This window comes from Cololabis saira, chromosome 11, assembly GCF_033807715.1.
Source record: "Cololabis saira isolate AMF1-May2022 chromosome 11, fColSai1.1, whole genome shotgun sequence".
NCBI classification, from domain to species: Eukaryota; Metazoa; Chordata; class Actinopteri; order Beloniformes; family Belonidae; genus Cololabis; species Cololabis saira.
In genome coordinates, this window is record NC_084597.1 from 43,598,818 (window position 1) to 43,622,476 (window position 23,659).

The window sequence follows — 23,659 nt, forward strand, 5'->3', positions numbered from 1 at the left end:
CTAATTGTAAACACAGGTCGCACAAATGATGCTGGTGACGTTTCTGTTGCATAATGTGACGTTCTGAAGCCTAAATCTCCTTTTCCCTCCGTTTACAAGCAAACGTGAAAACAGAGTTTTTGAAAATCTCCACTTTGGCCGGAGTTTTCAGAAATTATCGTTTTTGGTGACTTTGAGCTCCGCTTTCGTGTAAACGAACGGCCAAAACACATGAAAACGCCACTGCTTTTGCTTCGTGTAAATGGACCATAACAGCTACTACCATGTCTTTGCACCTGTAATTATAGCAGGTGGCCATGGGGGCAGAGTCATACACAAGACTCCACCTCTTTGTTCTGCAAACTGTGTCCCTTTTGGTTTCAAACCTTTGTGCAGCTCACTTCTGAGCCACAGGGTTAAACACTGAGATGTATTTCCTCAAGCCCAGAAAATATATGTTTTCCCAGCATGTTCCCTCTAAAAGACCCTTGATTTCATGTTTCAGATTATGTTTTAACAGCTTGTTTGAATACTGTTAGGTTCAGAATTCAGTTTTTGGGACTGAAGTCATAGAATCAAAACTTTATAAGTCAAATTCACAGCAATTAGACGAATTCACATGATAGTGAGTGCGGTTGTTTGTTGATTGGTGGACTTGTGATGGACCGCCGAGCTGTCCAGGTGTACCCCTGATTTTTACCCAGAGGCATGGGGTATTGGATGATGGATGGAGACCAGGTTTTGAGACCAGTCTAGAGACTGAGAGAGTCGATATAAGACAAACCAACCACAATATGGTCTGTATGCATTGAAGGACCTATGTGTAATGTGAAGCCAAAAATGAAATACACACTCCAATAAAGATGGGGGCAGTATAGCTATGCAAAGTGAATAAGTTAAAATATATGTAATGCAAATATATTATGAATCAAAACCTAAGATTTGATAACAGAAAACCCAAAATCTGAGAATTAAAATATAGAATTTGCAACCAAAAAGTCAAAATGCTGTAATTTTATTCAGTTACATTTTCTCTTTTTTTTCTTGCTCATTTATAAAACACATTGTTTCTGAACCGTCTTTCTGCGTTTTTTCTTCTGGAAGCTGCAGTTTTGAAGGTCAAATCAGGGCTGCGTCAATCTAAGCGGGACATCGTCGAGATCCATGCATCTGTCGTTAAATTAACGCCGTTGTAACTTGGTTTACTCTACCACCAAAACTGTTTACTGAAACAAAACTCAGCCAAGGTTTTCTTACCAATTCAAAAGAAACGTTGCAAGTCCTGCATCAGCCTTAATGTCTTTGCTGTCCCCAGTGGGGGAAGCGCTGCCTCACTTATGAACAAGGCTTTTCCCCTGGCGCTGGCCACCGGTGCTGGTTCCCCTGTACTGGTTTTGTAGGTGGTAAAGTTCATCCTTGCCATTTGTGTTTGCATATCCTAAAGCGGTCACTTTGGGGCGGTACCTACATTCCTGACAGCAAGTTCAAATACGCCCACAAACCACATGGCATTTTGGCATCATCATGTTGTACGTAGGCCACTATACGTACGCTCGCACAGAGAGACACCACCCACGACTCTCTATGTCAAACCATTCAAAAGTTATGGCAGAAAATAGGGACTATCAAATATCGACCAAACAGAAGAAGGGGCGGGGCTAAATTGCACCAATTATGTTCAAGGACTCAAAACCGAGTCCGATGACACCACTCACGACTCTTTATGTCAAACCATTCAAAAGTTATGGCAGAAAATAGGGACTATCAAATATCGACCAATCAGATGAAGGGTGGGCGCTCTTTTTGGCGTCTATCGTCGCCACGGTAACGCTTTTGACTGAGAAAAGTAATGTGCGTCATCGCAGGATGGAGATACAGATTTTGATGTATAACACACCTGGGTGCACGTTACGGTTCGGGCGAAGAAACGGCCGAAGAAATGGCATAAATTGCACCAAAATTACACGATTAATTCAAAATGGCCGACTTCCTGTTCAATTTCGGCCATGGCGCCAAGAGACTTTTCTTTAAGTTGCGACATGATACAGGTGTGTACCAATTTCCGTGCATATACGTCAAACCGTATTGTGGGGCTTGAGGCACAAAGTTTTCTAGGGGGCGCTGTTGATCCATTAGGCCACGCCCATTAATGCAAACCATTAAATATCAAACTTTTCGCCAGGCCTGGCTTGCGTGCAAAATTTGGTGACTTAAGGGGCACGTTTAGGGGGGCAAAAAGGCCCTCATTTCGTGGGAAAAATAAAAACGAGAAAAATGAGAAAAACGAGACAAAGGAGACAAATTCCTACAGATACAATAGGGCCTTCACACTGTCAGTGCTCGGGCCCTAATAATGGAAGGGATGTTGAGTAATGAGATAGTGAAGGTGTCGAGGGGGGGATCCACATTTTAGTTCCTGGAGAAGTAAGGAACTAACTTTGTTCCTTTACCTTGCAACAAAACTCTTCCAAGAGTTATATTTCATCATTTTTAATGACAGCATTTAAGTTGAGTGCTGTGTGGTGGTGTTCAGTCAGACACAAAGGGAATTTTTGATGCAGTGTCACTGCATATAAGATCTGAGGGGATTCAGATAAATCCAGCGTGAAGTGTTCTATTCAAGTGTTTAAAACAGAGTCTCGGGAGTTTCAGAGGTTTTCTCCGGTGCAAAAAATTAGGAGGACTCCGCGTTAAACGATCATTCAACCCTGAACAGTTTCACTACGTGTGGGAAACATGGATCCGAGCAGAACGGTTCGCAGCAATCTGTGATTTACAAAACGTTCCTGAAATAACAGAGCTTTCTTTGCTCAGTTCATTCTCACTGGTTTTGTGAAATAAGTGACTTTAAACTATCTGAACGCAAGCGTCCTAATTAGCTGGGAGGTTTGTTGATGCGCCAATGAATCCTCCAATTATAAATCATTAAATGTTCTTGCACATGAATTAATTAGTTCAGGTTTCAGACAGTTTTAAAATGAACTCCTAACTCATGAAGACATGCACCGCAATTTGGAGGAAAAAATTTGAACTTCAACTCAACTCTACTTACTAGATTTCTGCAGAAACATTGTATGAAAGCATTTATGAATAAATACATATTCAGTTAATCAATATAGTAAGTACATATCAGCTTTAGTTAGTTCATGTTTATGTAAATATTGATGTAGATAATTTTTTTAAGATGTATTTATTTATACAGACATCACAAACACTGCAAATAGCTTAATGTCTCCATACAGTTGCTTTAATGTGTCTTATAAACACTTGATCTTATTAAACACAACCCCGAATATAAGTAAAGTAATAAGTGAGAAGTAAGTAAAAGTCAAATTAAAGCTGCAAGCAGCAACTCGTGGCTGTTCCTCGACTCGTGGCATTTCCTTGACTGATTGCAGCACCTCGACTTCTTTCAGTTCCTCGACTTGTTGCAGCACCTCGACTTGTTTCAGTTCCTCGACTCGTGGCATTTCCTTGACTGATTGCAGCACCTCGACTTCTTTCAGTTCCTCGACTTGTTGCAGCACCTCGACTTGTTTGAGTTCCTCGACTCGTGGCCGTTCCTCGACTCGTCGCTGTTCCTCGACTTGTTGCGGTTCCTCGACTCGTTGCAGTTCCTCGTCCTGGCAGTTCCTCGACTCTTGGCCGTTCCTCGACTCCTGGCCGTTCCTCGACTCGTGGTCGGTCCTCGACTCATGGCCGGTCCTCGACTCGTGGCCGGACCTCGACTCATGGCCGGACCTCGACTCGTAGCGGTTCCTCGACTCGTGGCGGTTCCTCGACTCATTGTAGTTCCTCAACTCGTGGCAGTTCCTCAACTTGTTGCAGTTCCTCGACTCGTGGCTGTTCCACGACTTGTTGCAGCACCTTGACGTGTTTCAGTTGCTCGACTCGTGGCAGTACTTCGACTCGTTGCAGTTCCTCAACTTGTGGCAGTACCTCAACTTGTTTCAGTTCCTCGACTTGTTGCAGTTCTTTGACTCTTTGCAGTTCCTCGACTTGTGGCAGTTTCTCGATTCGTTGCAGTTCCTTGACTCGTGGCCGTTCCTCGACTTGTTGCAGCACCTCGACTTGTTGCAGTTTCTCGACCAGTTGCAGTTTCTCGACTCGTTGTATTTCCTCGATTCGTTGCAGTTACTCGACTTGTGACAGTATCTCGACTCGTTGCAGTTCCTCGACTTGTGGCAGTACCTCAACTTGTTTCAGTTCCTCGACTTGTTGCAGTTCCTCGACTCATGGCAGTTCCTCGACTCGTGGCTGTTCCTCGACTGTTGGCCGTTCCTCGACTTGTGGCCGGTCCTCGACTCGTGGCCGGTCCTCGACTCGTGGTCGGTCCTCGACTCGTAGCGGTTTCTCGACTCGTGGCTGTTCCTCGACTTGTTGTAGTTCCTCGACTCGTTGTAGTTCCTCGACTCGTGGCAGTTCCTCGACTGATTGCAGCACCTCGACTTCTTTCAGTTCCTCGACTTGTTGAAGCACCTCGACTTTTTTCAGTTCCTCGACTCGTGGCCATTCCTCGACTTGTTGCGGTTCTTCGACTCGTGGCGGTTCCTCGACTCGTGGCGGTTCCTTGACTCGTCGCCGTTCCTCGACTCGTGGCGGTTCCTCGACTCATTGTATTTACTTGATTCGTTACAGTTACTCGACTTGTGGCAGTACCTCGACTCGTTTCAGTTCCTCAACTTGTGGCAGTACTTCAACTTGTTTCTGTTCCTCGACTCGTTGCAGTTCCTCGACTCGTGGCAGTTCCTCGACTCGTGGCTGTTCCTCGACTCGTGGCAGTTCCTCGACTCGTGGCTATTCCTCGACTCTTGGCCGTTCCTCGACTCGTGGCCGGTCCTCAACTCGTAGCGGTTTCTCGACTCGTTACAGTTCCTCGACTCGTAGCGGTTTCTCGACTCGTGGCTGTTCCTCGACTCGTTGTAGTTCCTCGACTCGTTGTAGTTCCTCGACTCGTGGCATTTCCTTGACTGATTGCAGCACCTCGACTTCTTTCAGTTCCTCGACTTGTTGGAGCAACTCGACTTGTTTCAGTTCCTCGACTCATGGCCATTCCTCGACTCGTTGCGGTTCTTCGACTCGTCGCCGTTCCTCGACTCGTGGTGGTTCTTCGACTCGTCGCCGTTCCTCGACTCGTGGCGGTTCCTCGACTCGTGGCGGTTCCTCGACTCGTCGCCGTTCCTCGACTCGTGGCGGTTCCTCGACTCGTTGCGGTCCCTCGACTCGTGGTGGTTCCTCGACTCGTTGCAGTTCCTCGAATCGTTGCAGTTCCTCGACTCGTGGTGGTTCCTCGACTCGTTGCAGTTCCTCGACTTGTGGAAGTTCCTCGACTCGTGGAAGTTCCTCAACTCGTTGAAGTTCCTCGACTGAACCGTAGAAGCTAGCTTTACTGCTAATCAGTCTCCACTGACCTCCAGGTTAAAATGTAACAGAAATGTATCGTTTGATTTTCCATCCATGACAACTCTGAGTAAGGACATTTTTTTCTTTGCCACATCTCGTGCCACAACTAAGCGTTGATTAAATGCAGCACTAATTTTTGCTGTCGCCATCTAGTAGACATGTGAAATGGTGCATCCTGCCGTTGACCTCGGCCGGCAGCTCTGCAGATATTTTGGCGGGGATCCGCTGGGAGCCACGGCTAACTCTGATTGACGTGTTCCCGTTGGCCTCCTGAGCAATATGCCAACCCTCAGTATGGATCATGTGACCTAATACTGTCCATTGTTTCTACTTTCTTTGGTCTATCCACAGTACTCTACATATGCTTGAGGGCCATGCCAAATGCATCTGACCATATAGATTTGAGGTACATAGGTTTTTTGGTTATATCAGCTATAAAGAGATTGGAAATCACAGGCCTCCAACTTGTTTTCTTGTTTATACATTAAAATTCTTCCAGATTCCTTGAATTGTTTAATGATATTCTTCACTCTACAACGAATAATATGCAAATATATTACAGTCTTTATTCATGAACACCAAAATAAGGTAAAACAATCACATCACTCTTGATGGGATCAATTAAATAGATTTGTTTTTTTGTTGCCTTTTGCAATAGACTTTTGTTTATTGTTTGTCCTGTGCTCGTGTTTCTCTGACTGAAAACTGGTCTTACTCTACATTCATATATTTATATGTGCATGCATACCAACTGTACGTGTGATTGACAGGAGACCGTTTAAAGCACCATGCATGACTACTTGTGTGCATTTGTGTATTTACCCTGACGGTAATTTGAAGTGTTGGTTCCAGTGACATGTTTGTGTGTCCTTGTCATTGTGGATATGCAGCACATCCTGACAGTCAGTAATAAGGGCATTCAAACTCACTCAGTCTCATGGCTATTTCAATTTAATATGCTTCACCTTCTCAGTCACACGCAGTGAATGAACATGCATAACTAAAAGCATCATATGTGACAGAGACATGTCTGCTTTACCGAGGACCAGAGACTACTCAGAGAAATGTCATATACAGCTGAAGATTTATCCTTTGTCAATATTTAAAGCTAAAAGAAAAAGATGTGATTTTGCTTGGGTCTTTTCCTGCCTGGAATATATTGTCAGACCACATTCACTGCTCCACTAATAATCCATCTAAGTCTTATTTGGTATTTCCTCTCTTGGTATATCCTCCAATGTAATCAGCTTTGTGTAGCTGGTCTGGTCCAGTCTGAATCCATTGGCCTGATTCGTACCATATCTGTTGGTTTTGTTCTGATCTCGGTCTTTCAGTATACTCCAGTTCCATTTTTTTAGTCTGTACTCAGTTCTGTTGTAGTCTGGGGCTGCTGTTGTGTTGCAGTTTGGGTTACCCAGTCTCTTTTGCTTGTGCCCATTAAGGACTCTTCCAGAGTGTCTTGGCCTGTTCCAGGCTGGATCAGTCAGGTCATGCTGGGTTGTTGTGGTCCCGGACTGCTGACTTGTTCCATGTAAATAATTTTTGGTGTATACCAGTTGTACTATTGTGGTCTGTACCGGTCTGGAACTGTGTTGGTCTGGGACCATTGATCTTATCCAGTCTGCGTTTTGTAATTTCTATCTCTTGGTCTTCATCCCTTTAGGACTTTTCCCATCTGGGTCAGGTAGCCTCATCTGGATTATGTTTTCAGTTTATGTCTAGTTTGTGTCTTTTGGTCTTTTCCAGTCTGGATGGTTGTGTGGGTCGATTTCACACTGGGACCAATACTGCTTCAAACCGACTTGTGAATCTGCAGAAAGACCTCGCTGAAATCTAAGCAGCACCTCTTTCACCTGCAGACTCGAGGAGAACTACTCTGGACAAGAACAACCTTTTGTCTACCTCAACTCATGCACAGAAGAGTACAGATTCAGTGGTGCATCTTATTTGCAAAGACCTGAGCCCTTACAGGGGCGTCGAAAACCCAGTCCTCAGGCTATGATGGAACCGTGTTGCCGTCCCAACTTGAAGTCGTGGATGTAGCAGGGCTAGGGACGTAAGGCATAAGCTCGACAACAGATGGACACCAGGAGTTATCAAATCATATGTTACAATTTTGCATCCCACATTGCATATCTTTATTGTGTCAAATCATATTATATTGCACTCCATCTCCTCCAGGTCAGGAACTCTATTTCAGTCTGTTCCAGTTAACACTGTCCCATGTTTGTGCTAGTCTTTTCCAGTCTCTGTCAGGCTTTCCATTGATAGGATGTGTTGGATGTAGGATGAATCTTCTGCAGATGATCTTTATAGGAGCGAAACAGGAATGCCCTGCATTTCCTTTCATCTCGTTGACTCCCAGTCTTGAATAATATCATTCAATGAAACTTCAGCAGTTCACATTAAGTTATATTTCTAGTTCAAACAAACACATATCCTTAAAAAAATTTGTATTGTAGCCAACAGCTAACTGACTCCATGGGAGCACTTACGGTTAATGTATGACAAAATTACAGAGAGCCTTCCCAGCACTTCAAGCGGGTCCGCTGACGAACCAGTTAATTTTTGATGAACCTGCAGAGTAAAATGTCAAATCCAGGAGAATAAAATACAAAGAACACCCTGCAACTATAATTTACATGCTTACGTTTCCGCGTTGCGTTCATGTGTTCTCTATAATCTAAATCTCTGCTTCAGCTTGGCAGCTTAAGAGCCTTTGGTGTCCTGTAAAATTCTCACTCATGCCTTATATAAATATGTTTATTTTTAGGTGTATTGTCTGCAAAAATCTCCTCTTTATTAGTCTTGAGTCTAATTCAGAAGCATTGCTCTGACTTAGACATTTTAAAGCACTTTTTTTTCTTCTTCCTCTTGATGATTAGTCAGATAAATCTTTAACGAGCCCTGCAGGGAAATGAGGGAGCACCGGCAGGATTTGATCAAGTGATTTCCGAGGGGGCAGATTGAAGCGCTCAGCGATCTCCGTACAATCCTCCTCCTGTTTTGGGTCTGCCGTCATCGCCATCTGATCTTCATTAGAATAATCAGCCAGTTCTTGTACAGCTATTTACATTATTTTTAACTTGTGTCTTTTAGAAATACAACCATTAGGTTGCCTTGAATTCCATAAAAAAAGATATGCAAACTGTCATTCCCAACAGTTTTTTTTCTTCCCCCAATCCGCTGACAATAATTCAACAAACAGTCACGTCTCAGCTTGAACAGCTAATGTTCTGGATTCATGTTCAATTTTGTGTCCTACATCAAATCCAAAGAGGTCAGAGAAGGACTAAATCAAAGTCAAGAGTTTAAAAGGGAGGAAAAAAGGACAGCACCATTCCCTCTAAGAGTAAAAGTAATTATATTAATTATAATATGCAATAAATTATTAAAAGTGAATTAAATTTTCATAAATATTCAATGTAACAAGGTTGCCATAAAACTTTGAAATGGTTCATCTATTCTGGGTCTCACCTTCCACTGAGGACTCACGGCTGTGCATTCAGGTGGCAGGTTTAATCAAGTGGTCGGATAAAGATCAAGGTCTTAGTTGCAGCAGAGACCAGAGTGGAAGAACAAATTGGCAAATGTAGCATTTAACCAAATACCTAGGGTGGTCAGGAGTAGAGGAAGGAGATATCTGAATGTGATTAGGCAACAAAACAATGTTCTGAAACAACAACCAACAAGTCATGCACTCAAATCTGGTCACTAGGACCTTAAAGGTATTGTGACATGAAAAACACATTTTTCTTGATTTTTTGTGTTTTGTTGGGTGTCTTGACATCAATTACACCCAAAAAACAACGAACTTTTAACATTCAGTGTATTGTGTGCTTTCTGGGATTTTCCGCATAACTGTGCAAAAACGGCGCATCTGGTTTGGTGGCGGATCGTTACGTAACGATCCGCTAAATCACCGCCCCCTCCACCCAGCTCCCTGTCTCCTCTCCTCTCCAGCGCACCATAAAGGCTGATTTATGGTTCCGCGTTACACCGACGCAGAGCCTACGGCGTAGGGTTACGCGGCGACGCGCACCATACGCTGAACCCTACGGCGTAGGCTCTGCGTCGATTTAACGCGGAACCATAAATGAGGCTTAACACGCCTCTTTTGTTCTAATCACCGGAGGAAAACTGCTAAGAAGACCCGCGGCCACTGACTGGACTTAAGATAAGAGGACACTGCTGCTTGCATGCCTTTATTTTTATGATTGTTTGCTGTGGTTCGCCCTCCTGCTTTTCCGTGCATGCTTCGCCTGTCGCTGAGCGTATGGCTGGAGGAGGAGGAGGTTTGGAGGAGGAGCGGAGCAATGATTGACAGGAAAGGGGGGAAAGGAAGCATTTTTCACGGCGCAAAAAAACACTGTAATAAAAAGCCAGGAAAAGAGTACTAGAGTGAAGTTTTTCTTGTTACACTCTTTTAGACACATTTGAGGGATGTTGGCCAAGACTTTTAATAGTGTTAAAAGCATGTTAAAAATGATGTCACAATACCTTTAAAGCTGAGCCTAAAAGGCCTAAAAGATCATTGTTTTTTTTCAAAATGCCTTTGCATTAGAGAAGTAGAGAAATTTAGAGGATCTAAAATTGGTTCTCAGTAAAGTAGCAAATGCCCACACTAACACGCTGACCTCTGCGTGAAAGTCAAACACATGGCAGTCAAGACGTCAAAGTGAATCTGTCTCTGGAGTTGACAGGCCAGTAAACACAAACCCCTCAGCATCTAGATGTGTGTTGGAAACGTGTTTGTGATTCTACCTTTACGGGGACACTCCCTGAGCCTTAAACATCTCAAATAAATATTTAGCCCTGCCCAGAAGGAGTCCCCGGTCCTCACAGGATCGATGGACAGCTACATAAACAGATCAAGTGACCGTTGTTATCACCTGAACTCTGGAGGCACAGAAACTGTGGAATCACAGCAGAGACAGGGACAGAGGAGAGCAGGGACACGAAACTAGGACAGGCAGTAGATTAGGCTCAGCTGCTCCACAGTTATTGCCTGTGACAGTTTCTTGTGCATTAACATATGCATGATTTGGTGGATCCTGCAGGACACACATCCTGGAAATGCAGATAATCTTCTAAACTACTGCGTGAATCAGTCTTTATTTCCTTAAGGATTTTCCGCTCTCAGGAGAGTTTGCCGTGCATCTGTTTCGTTTGTTTATGTCCTGTTCTTGTTGCATTTCTCAAGGACTTTGGAGAAAGACAATGGAAATTTGAGCAGAAGTTTTTTTTTCTTGAAACTCACTTTACGCATTGGCAAAAGGAAGACATGTTGAGCTGTAACTGGAAGGCTTGTTTGGTTCAGCAGCTTTCAGTGGATCATAGCTTAGATGGGAGCAAATAATTTGACATCTTATATTCTGTTTGACATTAGCCTCATTAGATTGCAAAAACGAACAAAACTAGACACATTCACAGAGTTTGGTTTCCACCTGATTTTCTGCCAAACTACCATATTATCAAAAATCGAATTTTAAGGTCTTTGGTACATCCCCAGAAGCAAATATTTGTGTGTCTAATCCATCACAAGTTGACCAGAAGCAATAATAATGAAGGAAGGTGAGGTGTTTTCTGTCTTCCTGTCTCATGACCATCATGAGATCATGTTTACCGAGCTCCCTCAGCATCAGCTGCCAGCATCTCCCTTTTTAGATGTGGTCTGAGCAGAACACCTACTGAAACAGCAATGTTTTTAAGGATGAATACTATCATTGTCCTATTTTTCTCACTTTTGTTCTTCAGCACAAACTAAGGCCTGCTTTTGTCAAGGGAATTGAATTTTATTTCATATTTTAAGAACTGTATAGGCCACAATAAATAAATAAGATGGAGGAAAAAAGCTAAACCAGATCTGACTAAAAGCCGTTGTAAAACCTTGAGTATTGTCCTGTTTGATTCATTCTTGCCCAAGTTTACAGTAAGCTGTCAGATGGACTCATATCTCCGACAACACAATGGGCCTCATTCATAAAACTAGAGCAAAACAAATGTCTGCATGAACTGCTTGAGAGAGAAATGTATGTGTGTTTCAGCATTGCATCAGTGTAAATAAGGAGTGCATATGAATATTAAAAAAATAAATATTGTCACTGTCATACTTTAAAAAGTTCATATGTTGTGTGGTTTGTTATTTTCATACTTGGATTCCAACCTTCTGTGTCTTCATTTCATATAAAACCAACCAGTGACTGAGGAGACTGAGGAGTTTCTGTCCGACAGGGTGCTTCACATCCCGTCACCTGAACCTAAATGGCATCATCTCGTTGGGTTCTCGTATTCTGTGGTGATTAAACATAGCAGAGTGAATCAACAGCTGTTTGTTCTGCTGATTAAAATCAATTGTTTCATGTAATTGCGCGCAGCAGTTGTTTGAGTAAACGCCCCCGATTACATCTGTGTATGTCTGTAATAATTATAACAAAGCAGAGGAGGAGCTGACGTTGTTAGGGAGTCACAATGTCACAAGGACGACTGGCTGCTCTGAACCAAACCATCTGTTCAGTTTTATGTTTGCTGGGAAATATTTTGATTTGACCAAAAACATGCTAATTAAGGACGAAAAGTGAATTGTTCTCTTAATTATTCAAGAGATTTTGCCCGACTAACTGGAACCCTAACTGGGGTCCCGCATAAACAATGACAGAATGTTTTCCCAAGTTTAAAGGATCCATAAAAAGACCTTTTTTCCATAAATGGACACAGTTTGAGAACTTAATTGAATATTTATTCTCTTTTTTTTAATCAAAATATCGCGTAGATGGAGTACAGCAGCTCTCTTTTCAACAATATCTTTTTAACTTTGTTCCTGGTTTGGTCTCTCAAACCTTTGTGTCGTTATTTAACGTGGAAGTGTGGTTTCTAACCAGGGCTGGACTGGGACAAAAAATTGGCCCGGGCATTTTGAGCCTAGACCGGCCCACCAGGTAGTAATGGAAAGAAAATGAAGCCTATGAATGAAAACAAACGTTCTTGTGACACCGCTTGTACACTGTCTTGTTGGTGTGTATGTTCTTGTCTAATAAACCTAAACGTACACCATCCCCCCCAGTCCCGTTATAGATGTACTTAGTACTGTTTCTGAGTAGACCAGCAAACTTGTATGGCAAGCCGTTTTAACATTTAATAGCTAGACTGGATATGTGTTGCAGATATCTGTAATTCAATTGTTCCTAGTCAAAAAGAACATTTCAGATATCTACAATGATATATTAACCCATTTTAAACAGGGGGAACGCATTCTGACAGCGTGAAATACTGCTGTCAGAATGCGTCCCCCCTCTGTTTATCATGAAGGGAGGCTCACACATCTTTCAAATTCATACTGCTGACTTCTTTCACCACCACAGATAAGTCCTGTGATTTTCAGGCTGGGGGGGGCCCTCGCGCGTGAGCGTAGCGAGCGCGCGCGAAATTTTTTGGGTTTTTCGGGTCGGATCGGGTGTCTATATGCGCAATTTTAACTCTCACATTAGCAAAATACTGGATACATTCCCCTGCCTCATCATCATTTGGCTTGCCTCGACGCGGGGCCCCACGGCTGCTTGAGACCCGGTTGGATCGGTGATTTTTGTAACAAATTTATCAAACGAGCCTTTCAGAGAGGCATTAAACTCTTCCATTTTCTTTAGTTTTTTTTCTTTTTTCATCCCCTGATGGAAATTTCCTGATTCTGTTTCGTTCTCTCGACATTGTGTGACAGTTTGTTCCAACTCCACCCGTCTGGATCAGAGCACCTTGTGTCTGCGCTTGGTTTGACGCAGTTGTATTGAACAACAGACACACGCATCATTGCACATATATTTATTGATATGCACAGACTAGTACACATTTAGGTCTGTAATGGAACGTGACTGTTGATATTTATAAGGGAAAAAACGAAAAAAAAATTGAAAAAAAAAAAGATTTTGAAAAAAAAAAAAAAAAAAAAAAACGCCCAGGGCGCGAGGCCCCTTGGGGCGCGAGGCCCCTTGGGGCGCGAGGCCCCTTGGGGCGCGAGGCCCCTTGGGGCGCGAGGCCCCTTGGGGCGCGAGGCCCCTTGGGGCGCGACACTTCAGCCCATAACCAATCTAACTCATCATAACCAATCGGCCAGTGGTACCAGTTGTTGTCAGGTAAAAAACAAAATCAAATGGGCCGATGGGCCTGCCCGGGCCAAAAAAAGTAAAAAAATCGGCCAGCCCAAAATCGGGCCGGCCGATGGTGATTTTGGGCCGGCCCGGGCCAAAATCACCATCGGCCCACCGGGCAAATGCCCGGTATGCCCGATGGCCAGTCCACCCCTGTTTCTAACCGTTTAAACAGCTGTGTTTGATACTCAGACGTTATATCGGACGTTAAAATTTGCAATAACCTTTGGTAGAGACTTGGCTTTGACCATCTTGGGAAGGCTACACCAGATTCAGATATCCCCAGAAAGGTTCTTATTTATTTTTTGATTGGCACCATTAAATAGGTTTCCATAAGAGGGGCTCCAGGGCAGCTCCAGCGTAGCTTTACAGCGTTGTTTCCTTTACCAGGAACAGCCCCACAACAAGAGCTGCTCAGTTTTCAGAGGTGGAAAAAGTACTGAAAAATTGTAATTGAGTATCTTTACTTTGCTTAAATTCTACTCAAAGTAAAAGTAAAAGTACTCATCTAAAAATTTACTCGAGTAAAAGTACAAAAGTACTTCATTTAAAATGTAATTTGAGTAAAAGTTACTTTCAGTTATTTAATGCAAAAAAAGGATGAGTCACAAATCAAATCCAGCACAAGTTGTTTTAATCAACTTTGAGGCATATTAAAGTACACATCCACACTTGTAAAAGCTCAGCTGAGCTCAGTAACATGATCCTCTTACCTCCGCAGAACAGGAAAAAAAGGACAGTCACAACCTGTACTGTAAAGTGCTAACTATTTTCAGTCATATTGTCCAACCGACAACACTAAAACCAGAATCAAAGTATTCAAACACCAAATAAAGTGCCCAATGCCCGTAGGATCCTGCTATTCACAATTAAAGGAGCATGAGGCAGGATTGAGGCAGGATTTGTGAAAAAAATTCGTATTAGTTTTAAGTTTTCTAGTAATAATGTCAGATGAAGCGTTCCAAACCAAAACGAATGAGCCCTGTAGCGTATCTCTCCGTTGCCTTGAACAGGCTGTGTGCTGCAAAATGTGCTGCAATTCCGGGCCCGAATTTCCTGCGCTGTCCTGCGGATGTGACGTCACATGACGCTGCATGCGCGTTCTCCCCGTTCTCCCGTGCCGGCTTCGCTGTTGGCTGCAGTACCCCCGACGGCCGTCGTGGCGAAGGGTGGCGCTAGAGAGTCTAATTTCTTAAAAGGAGCCTCATGCTCCTTTAACCAAAATAAAATGCCCACAAGATCCCACAATACTGCCCACAATCTACAACTTTAGACTGGAAAAGCTCTTGTTTAATTTCAGCAGCAGCTGATTTTCTAAGTTTTTTGCTGTAAGTCTTGCTCTCTTTGCTGTGAAGAGCAACCCGGCAGAACTAAAAAGTCTCTCACAGGCGGCTGACGCTGGAAGGCCTGTGTTGAGTTTCAGAGACAGTTCCTTAATGTTTGGGAAGGTGTTCAGCAGGTCCATGCTCTCTGAAACACAGACGAGGTACCCCTCCAATTCCCCAGAACCCTCTGACCTGCAGGAATTCATCGTGGAGAAGTAGTCGTCTTCGTCTGATGCTCCTTGAGCGTGCCTTGCTTCACCTCAGCCTCAGCCATCTGGTCAAGGTGATGCCTCACATACAGTAGTCCTGTTTAATGACAGACAGCGTAGGGAAATTAAGTACTGAGCTATTTGTTCTTAAAGAGTACTATGGACAGCTAAGTCAGATGACATATTGCAGTATGCACGTTGGCACTATTGCACTTTAATACCCCAGCTCCCACTAACAAACACGCCTGCACAGTACAGATGGTTAACTGTAATTTCACCTCATGTTGTGCTTTTTTAGCATTTCTATGCATGTGGCAAATAAAACTCCTTGTATTCTGTATTGAAATATTGTTAATATGTATTTGTTGATAAAAGACTAAAATAAATTCCTGATCACTGTGATCCTAGAAGCACGGGCCGAGGCGGAGGAGTCGCAGCAATTTATAACTCCGGTCTCCAAACAAAAATTGAACCTAAGTGCAACTATAATACATTCGAAAGCCTCATGCTTGGTCTGAAATTTCCGAGGTGGAAATCAGAGAAGCCAGTTGTGTTAGTGGTAGTGTACCGGCCCCCTGCTGGTGCGTATCTGGAGTTTTTGTCTGAATTTTCAGATTTCCTTTCTGGATTATTGATCAGCACAGATAAATTCATCATAGTGGGTGATTTTAACAGTCATATGGATGTTGAAAGCGATAATCTTAAATTAGCCTTCGATTCTCTTCTAGAATCAATGGGTATCTCACAAAAAGTGGATAAACCGACGCACTGTTTTAATCATACTCTCGATCTCGTTCTCACCTACGGTGTTGAAACTGATGGTCTGTTGGTGTCACCTGTAAACTCCCTTTTATCCGACCATTACTTAATAACGTTTGAATTTAATTTTGTTGATGTTGAAGTGCAAAATAGGAGGTACTATTTTAGCAGATGTTTGTCTGATGAAGTTATTGTTAAATTTAGGGAGGCCATTGCTTATCTTACGACAGTGCGAAATAGTGATGTAGTCGAGGCCAGTGACCTGGGTTCTACCTCTGCAGATGTTGATTTCCTTGCTAGTAACACTGCTGATTTGTTGCATTCAGCTTTAGATGAAGTTGCTCCTTTGAAAAGGAGGGTTTCTAGCCACAGGAGCTTAACTCCCTGGTATAATTCAGATATCCGCATGTTGAAACAAAACGTGCGTAAAATGGAAAGGAAGTGGTACTCTTGTAGGTCTGTAGACTCTCATCGTGAATGGAAAGATATTCTAATAGTATATAAAAAAGCCATTCGCAAAGCCAGAACAGCTTATTATTCAACGTTGATAGAGGATAACAAAAGTAACCCACGTTTTCTGTTCAGCACTGTAGCCAGGCTGACAAAGAGTCACAACTCTGTTGAGCCGTGCATTCCTGCAGCTCTCAGTAGTGAGGACTTTATGGGCTTCTTCAACAGTAAAATCGCGAGAATTAAGGCTGAATTATGCTTCTGCGTCAAAATGACGCCGTGCCTACGGCGTGTGGTTTGGATCGACGCAGAGGACACGCCGTCACCTGCGCCGTCTCTGACGTGCATCTCCCGAAAATTGTAACTACGCGTCGAGGAGACGCCGACAACACGCAGACCGAGAGGGCTGTGATTGGTTCGTTTGAAAGCAAAGCATTTCCGGTTTCCGGTTTGAATCAGTAGTGAACTTCCAGGGCTCTTTTCTTCGTTTATATGTGATTTTTTTTGTTTTTGTTTTTTGCACAATAGTTGTCCTTATTTCTTTGATTTACTGTGACCGGAAAAAGTCGGATAAACCATACAGAAAAAGATCGCTAACTAGTGGCCGCGGGGGGTACTGCACCGCGACCAAACGGAGAGACGGAGAAGTCAGAAGGGTTCAGCACGGCGTCACGGCTGCGGCGTGTGCTCTGCGTTGGTGTGACGCAGAAGCATATTTCAGCCTTTAGAGAAGAAATCAACCAGCCGGTTGTAGGTGTTTCTTCAGCTTTAGCGACTTCCCTAGGCTCTGACTTGTCTCTAGACTGTTTTGATCCTATAGACCTCCCTGAGCTGACTTCACTCGTTAATAGAGCTAAGTCAACCACATGTATGTTAGACCCCATCCCGACTCGACTATTCAAACATATTTTTTCTCTTATTGGTACGACAATACTGGACCAAATTAACTTATCCCTAAGTTTAGGATATGTACCAATTACCAATAGCTAATTATAGACCAATTTCCAACCTTCCATTTGTGTCTAAAATTCTGGAAAAGGCAGTTTCAAGCCAGTTATGTGACTATTTGTATAGAAATGATCTGTTTGAAGTCTTTCAGCCAGGGTTCAGAATGCATCATAGCACAGAGACAGCACTTGTTCGAGTCACGAATGACCTCCTTATGGCCTCAGATAAGGGATTAGTGTCCATACTGGTTCTACTGGACCTCAGTGCTGCTTTTGACACTATAGATCATGGCATTTTACTGCACAGGTTAGAGCATGTTGTTGGGATTAAAGGGACAGCTCTATGTTGGTTTAAATCATACCTATCTGACAGGTTCCAGTTTGTTCATGTACATGAGGTTTCTTCAGAACAGTCAAGGGTCTGTTATGGTGTTCCGCAGGGTTCAGTGCTAGGGCCAATCTTGTTCAGTTTATACATGCAGCCGTTGGGAAGTATAATCCAGAATCACGGCATACACTTTCATTGTTATGCTGATGATACGCAGCTCTATTTGTCTATGAAGCCAGATGAAACAGAACCGTTAGTTAAACTTCAGGCATGTCTTAGGGACATCAAGGACTGGATGTCCAGAAATGTCCTGCTTCTAAATTCAGATAAAACAGAGGTTATCATTCTTGGTCCAGAGCATCTTAGGAAGGGATTAGATGGTGTTGCGATGGCTTCCAGTGCAACTGTGAGAAACCTTGGTGTTATTTTCGATCAGGATTTGTCGTTTAAACCATATGTCAATCAGGTTTGTAAAATAGCCTTTTTCCATCTCTGTAATATTGCAAAGATTAGGAAAATCCTCTCGCAGAGTGATGCAGAAAAACTAGTTCATGCGTTTGTATCTTCTAGACTAGATTACTGTAATGTGTTGTTAGCAGGATGTCCAAGTAATTTGCTGAATAGGCTCCAGCTGATCCAAAATGCAGCAGCACGAGTACTGACAGGAATTAGCAGGAGAGACCACGTCTCTCCAGTGTTAGCGTCGCTCCATTGGTTACCCGTAAAATTCAGAATCCAATTTAAAATTTTATTACTTGCGTATAAAGCCCAAAACGGCTTAGCTCCGCATTATTTGAAAGACCTGATAGTGCCTTATGTTCCTGTCAGAGCTCTCCGTTCTCAGAGTGCAGGTTTACTCGTAGTTCCTAGAGTATCTAAATGTAGATTTGGAGGGCGGGCGTTCTGCTATCAGGCACCACTACTATGGAACCAACTTCCAATCTGGGTTAAGGGGGCTGACACCACCTCCACCTTTAAAACTAAACTTAAAACATTTCTGTTTAGTAAAGCCTATAGTTAGTGTTTAGTAAACCTCTAGCTGGTGTTGGTAAATCTCTAGGTAGTGTAAACTTTAGTGTGTCAGAGTCGCTCCTGTGGTTTCTTGTGCTGGCCCCCCCTTCTCCTCCCTTTTCTCTCTTTTGTCCATGTTGCAGCATCCTTTGCCGGACACCGGAACCTGCAGGTGGTCGTGGGTGGCTTGTAGCTTGCATTACGGAGCACAAGTCTTTCCCCGACCCTGCACCCCAACCTGGGACTTGCTGATTGGGCCGGAGCTTCGGGAGCTGCGTGCTGGCCTGCGGTCCCCACCCCTGGTCATCCCGTTGCTGGCCCCCCCTTCTCCTCCCTTTTCTCTCTTTTGTCCTGCAGGTGGTCGTGGGTGGCTTGTAGCTTGCATTACGGAGCACAAGTCTTTTCCTGACCCTGCACCCCAACCTGGGACTTGCTGATTGGGCCGGAGCTTCGGGAGCTGCGTGCTGGCCTGCGGTCCCCACCCCCGGTCATCCCGTTGCTGCTTCCACCTGCCTGCTGTGCTGTTGCCGTCCCTGACCCACCAGTCTGGCCCTCGGCAGGAGGGTCCCCCTGATGAGCCTGGTCCTGCTCAAGGTTTCTTCCCTCCTAAAGGGGAGTTTTTCCTTGCCACTGTTTGGCTTAAGGTTTTTCTCCCACTAGGGGAGTTTTTACCTGCCATTGTTTATGTAATAACTGCTCGGGGGTCATGTTCTGGGTATGGGTCTCTGTAAAGCGTCTAGAGACAACTCTGTTGTATTAGACGCTATATAAATAAAATTGAATTGAAATTGAATTGAAATTGAACAATGGAGCCACACCTGCTTCAGTGACTTCAGCTTTGTCAGTCCAGCCCGTCTTAAATTTGGGTAGGAGGATTGCTTCGCAGATAAGCCTGATGAGGAACCGGTCAACTGTCCCTTGAGACTTGTTTTTGTCACTATCCTTTGGAAAACAGAGCTGGTGTGTGAGACCACTAAACAAAAATCGGTACATAAATGGACAATTCTTTCAAATTTGATTAAACTTCATTATCACTTAAAGCAGCACTATGTAACTTTTACACCTTAATATAATATTTCCAGAGTCATTGTGATGGAACATCAACTTCCAACAGGTTTAATGAACCTCTGTCATGGTCTGAGGGGTCTGTATCGCCTTCACTGGTACTATGTAACTTTGAGGAGCAATGGTAGGAACCCTTCCACACTACTGGTAAAGCACTACCGCTTTTGTCCAAAGGAGCCGCCAAACTGAAAGTTACATTGTGCTGCTTTAATTTTCTCTTCTCCCGTTTTCTCATGTGAGTTTAACAAGAGTCACGTGTTCAATACTGCCTCTACTTCGAGTGGTATTGCTCTATTTTGAAAGTAAGCATCAAAGCTACGTACCAAAAGATGGAGGAACCAAGAGTATATATTGGCCATTATCTATCAGTTACTTTTACAATGTATACACTGGTCAAAGATTATTTCTGGCATGACCTTACATTCCTAGCTGTAATGCTGTCATGAGAGGACAGCTGTTCACCACAGATCACACATGCTACTCATAGCTACCACATAGTGTTGTGCAAAAGGGGGCGTGCTGGTTCAGTTATCAAATAGTTATTAATGATTGTCAAGGACAATCCTTAATAATTAATAAATTAGATTATTTATCAAATTGAATTATCAAAATCGACTTAATAAAAAAAAAATACTTAATCAAAACGGGGCACCACCTGATGTAATCAGGAAAATGATAACTAAACAGCAAAAATCAGTCTCAAGGTAAATTATTCTACTGAATAATAGTGAAGGTAGGAGTTCAAACACAGACCTTTGTAACCAGCGATTGTGACAAATATGTGTAAAATAAGCACAAACAACTTCTCCCATTCAAATTAATCAGAATTTATTCACACAAGTGTCAAGAAGATGATGAAACAAGGACACTTAGCGTCTTGGAGGGGGGAGTCATTGTCAATAGGATACCCTGACCTCCCCCTCCCTGTTTTTATTGCATTAGCCACATGCACTCAACACCAGGGGTGGGAGAGGGGCCCACACAACCCATGTTCCCTCGCCGACCTGTGACGGGCGGGTGGCAGTGCCCAGGCCTGGCGGGGCTCGCCGCACAGCCTGGGGTGCCCTCTGGCGGTGCTGGACCCCCCCGTAATTTGCACCCAGGTGTGTTATACTTCAAAATGTGTGTCTCAATCCTGCAACAACGCGCATTACTTTTCTTAGTCAAAAGCGTTACCGTGGCGACACTAGACACCAAAAAGCGCACCCACCCATCATCTGATTGGTCCAGACAGAAAAAACTTTGTGCCTCAAGCCCCACAATACGGTTTGTTGTACATGCACGAAAATCGCTACACACCTGTATCATGTCGCAACTTAAAGAAAAGTCTCTTGGCGCCATGGCCGAACAGGAAGTCGGCCATTTTTAACATTTTGAATTAATCGCGTAATTTTGGCGCAATTTATGCCATTCCTTCGGCAGTTAATACGGCCCGAACCGTAACGTGCACCCAGGTGTGTTATACATCCAAATATGTGTCTCCATCCTGTGACGACGCGTATTACTTTTCTCTTTCAAAAGCGTTACTGTGGCGACGATAGATGCCAAAAACTGCGCCCCCCCTTCATCCGGTTGGTCCATATTTGATAGTTGCCCAAAAGTCACCAAATTTTGCATGCAAGCCAGGCCTGGCGATAAATTTGATATTTCATGGTTTGCATTAATGGGCGTGGCCTAATGGCTCAACAGCACCCCCTAGAAAAGGGGGAAAGTGGTATAATTCCGTGTGAGCACCACGGATATTGTACCATGCAAAGTCAATGGGATCCGTTGTCGTGATATATACACGGAATATGACATTATTATTATGTATATATTATTCTTTCTTATAGTGGCTAAATTATGAGTTTTTGTCACGCAAGGTACTGTTTGTTACTGTCAGTATGTAAAAGCATGTTTTTAACGCTGTTTTAGCAGTGTTTTATTGAGGTTTTAAAGGGAGCTCCACCGATATAGTACTATGCGAAGTCAATGGGATCCGTGGTCGTGATATATACACGGATTATTACATTATTATTATTATTAGGGCCCGAGCACCTTCAGTGCGAAGGCCCTATTGTATCTGTAGGAATTTTTTTTTTTCTTTTTCTTTTTCTTTTTCTTTTTCTTCTGACGAAAGGAGGGCCTTTTTGCCCCCCTAAACGTGCCCAAAAAGTCACCAAATTTTGCATGCAAGTCAGGCCTGGCGAAAAATTTGATATTTAATGGTTTACATTACGAGGCGTGGCAAAATGGCTCAACAGCGCCCCCCGGAAAAACTTTGTGACTCAAGCCCCACAATACGGTTTGACGTACATGCACGAAAATCGCTACACACCTGTATCATGTCACAACTTAAAGAAAAGTCTCTTGGCGACATGGCCGAAACCGAACAGGAAGTCAACCATTTTGAATTAATCGTGTCACTTTGGCGCAATTTATGCCATTCCTTCGGCAGTTAATACGGCCCGAACCGTAACGTGCACCCAAGTGTGTTATACATCAAAATGTGCGTCTCCAACCTGCGACAACACGCATTACTTTTCTCTTTTAAAAGTGTTACCGTGGCGACGCTAGACGCCAAAAAGCGCGCCCACCCTTCATCTGGTTGGTTCAGACCGAAAAAACTTTGTGCCTCAAGCCCCACGATACGGTTTGACGTACATGAACGAAAATCGGTACACACCTGTATCATGTCGCAACTTAAAGAAAAGTCTCTTGGCGCCATGGCCGAAACCGAACAGGAAGTCGGCCATTTTAAACATTCTGAATTAATCGCGTAATTTTGGAGCAATATGAGCCATTCCTTCCAGAATTAATACGGCCCGAACCGTAACGTGCACCCAGATGTGTTATACATCAAAATGTGCGTCTCCATCCTGCGACTACGCGCATTACTTTTCTCTTTCAAAAGTGTTAACGTGGCGACGCTAGACGGCAAAAAGCGCGCCCCCCTTCATCTGATTGGTCCATATTTGATAGTTCCCCAAAAGTCACCAAATTTTGCATGCAAGCCAGGCCTGGCGATAAATTTGATATTTTATGGTTTACATTAATGGGCGTGGCAAAATGGCTCAACAGCGCCCTCTTGAAAACTTTGTGCCTCAAGCCCCACAATACGGTTTGACGTACATGCATGAAAATCGGTACACACCTTTATCATGTTGCAACTTAAAGAAAAGTCTCTTGGCGCCATGGCCGAAACCGAACAGGAAGTCGGCCATTTTTAATTTATTGTGTAATTTTGACGCAATTTATGCCATTCCTTCGGCAATTAATACGGCCCGAACCGTAATGTGCACCCAGGTGTGTTATACATCAAAATGTGCGTCTTCATCTTGCGACTACGCGCATTACTTTTCTCTTTCAAAAGTGTTACCGTGGCGACGCTAGACGCGAAAAAGCACGCGTCCCCTTCATCTGATTGGTCCATATTTGATAATTCTCCAAAAGTCACCAAATTTTACATGCAAGCCAGGCCTGGCGATAAATTTGATATTTCATGGTTTGCATTAATGGACGTGGCCTAACGGTTTAACAGCGCCCCCTAGAATACTTTTCTCTGCCATAACTTTTGAATGGTTTGACATAAAGAGTTGTGAGTGGTGTCATGGGACTCGGTATAGAGTCCTTGACCATAATTGGTGAAAATTAGCCCCGCCCCTTCTTCTGATTGGTTGTCCCTATTTCCTGCTATAACATTTGAATATTTTGACATAGAGAGTCGTGGGTGGTGTCATCTGACTCTGTATGGAGTCCTTGACCTTCATTGGCCTGAATTAGCCCCGCCCCTTCTTCTGATTGGTTGTCCCTTTTCTCTGGTATAACTTTTGAATGGTTTGACATAGGAAGTCGTGGGTGGTATCGTTTCTGATATGCTTATGGGGGGCGGTGGCCTTGAGTGCGAGGGCCCGTTCATCGCTGCTTGCAGCTTTAATTATTATTATTATTACTACATGTCCGGCCCGGGCCGGGTGGTCGGGTTCGCCTGGGTCCCAGTCGGCCACCGTGGATTCCCTGGCTGCCTCTTCCCATGGTCGTGGGGTCCCCGCCTGCGGGTTCC

The 23,659-nt window shown here is 43.7% G+C and overlaps 1 protein-coding gene across 1 annotated transcript in view; it reads left to right on the forward strand.

Annotated features, from left to right (window-relative positions):
• The window catches only part of LOC133455497 (GDNF family receptor alpha-2-like), a 168,036-nt gene that overhangs the window by 65,623 nt on the left and 78,754 nt on the right, over positions 1–23,659 (forward strand). The window lies entirely within an intron of this gene.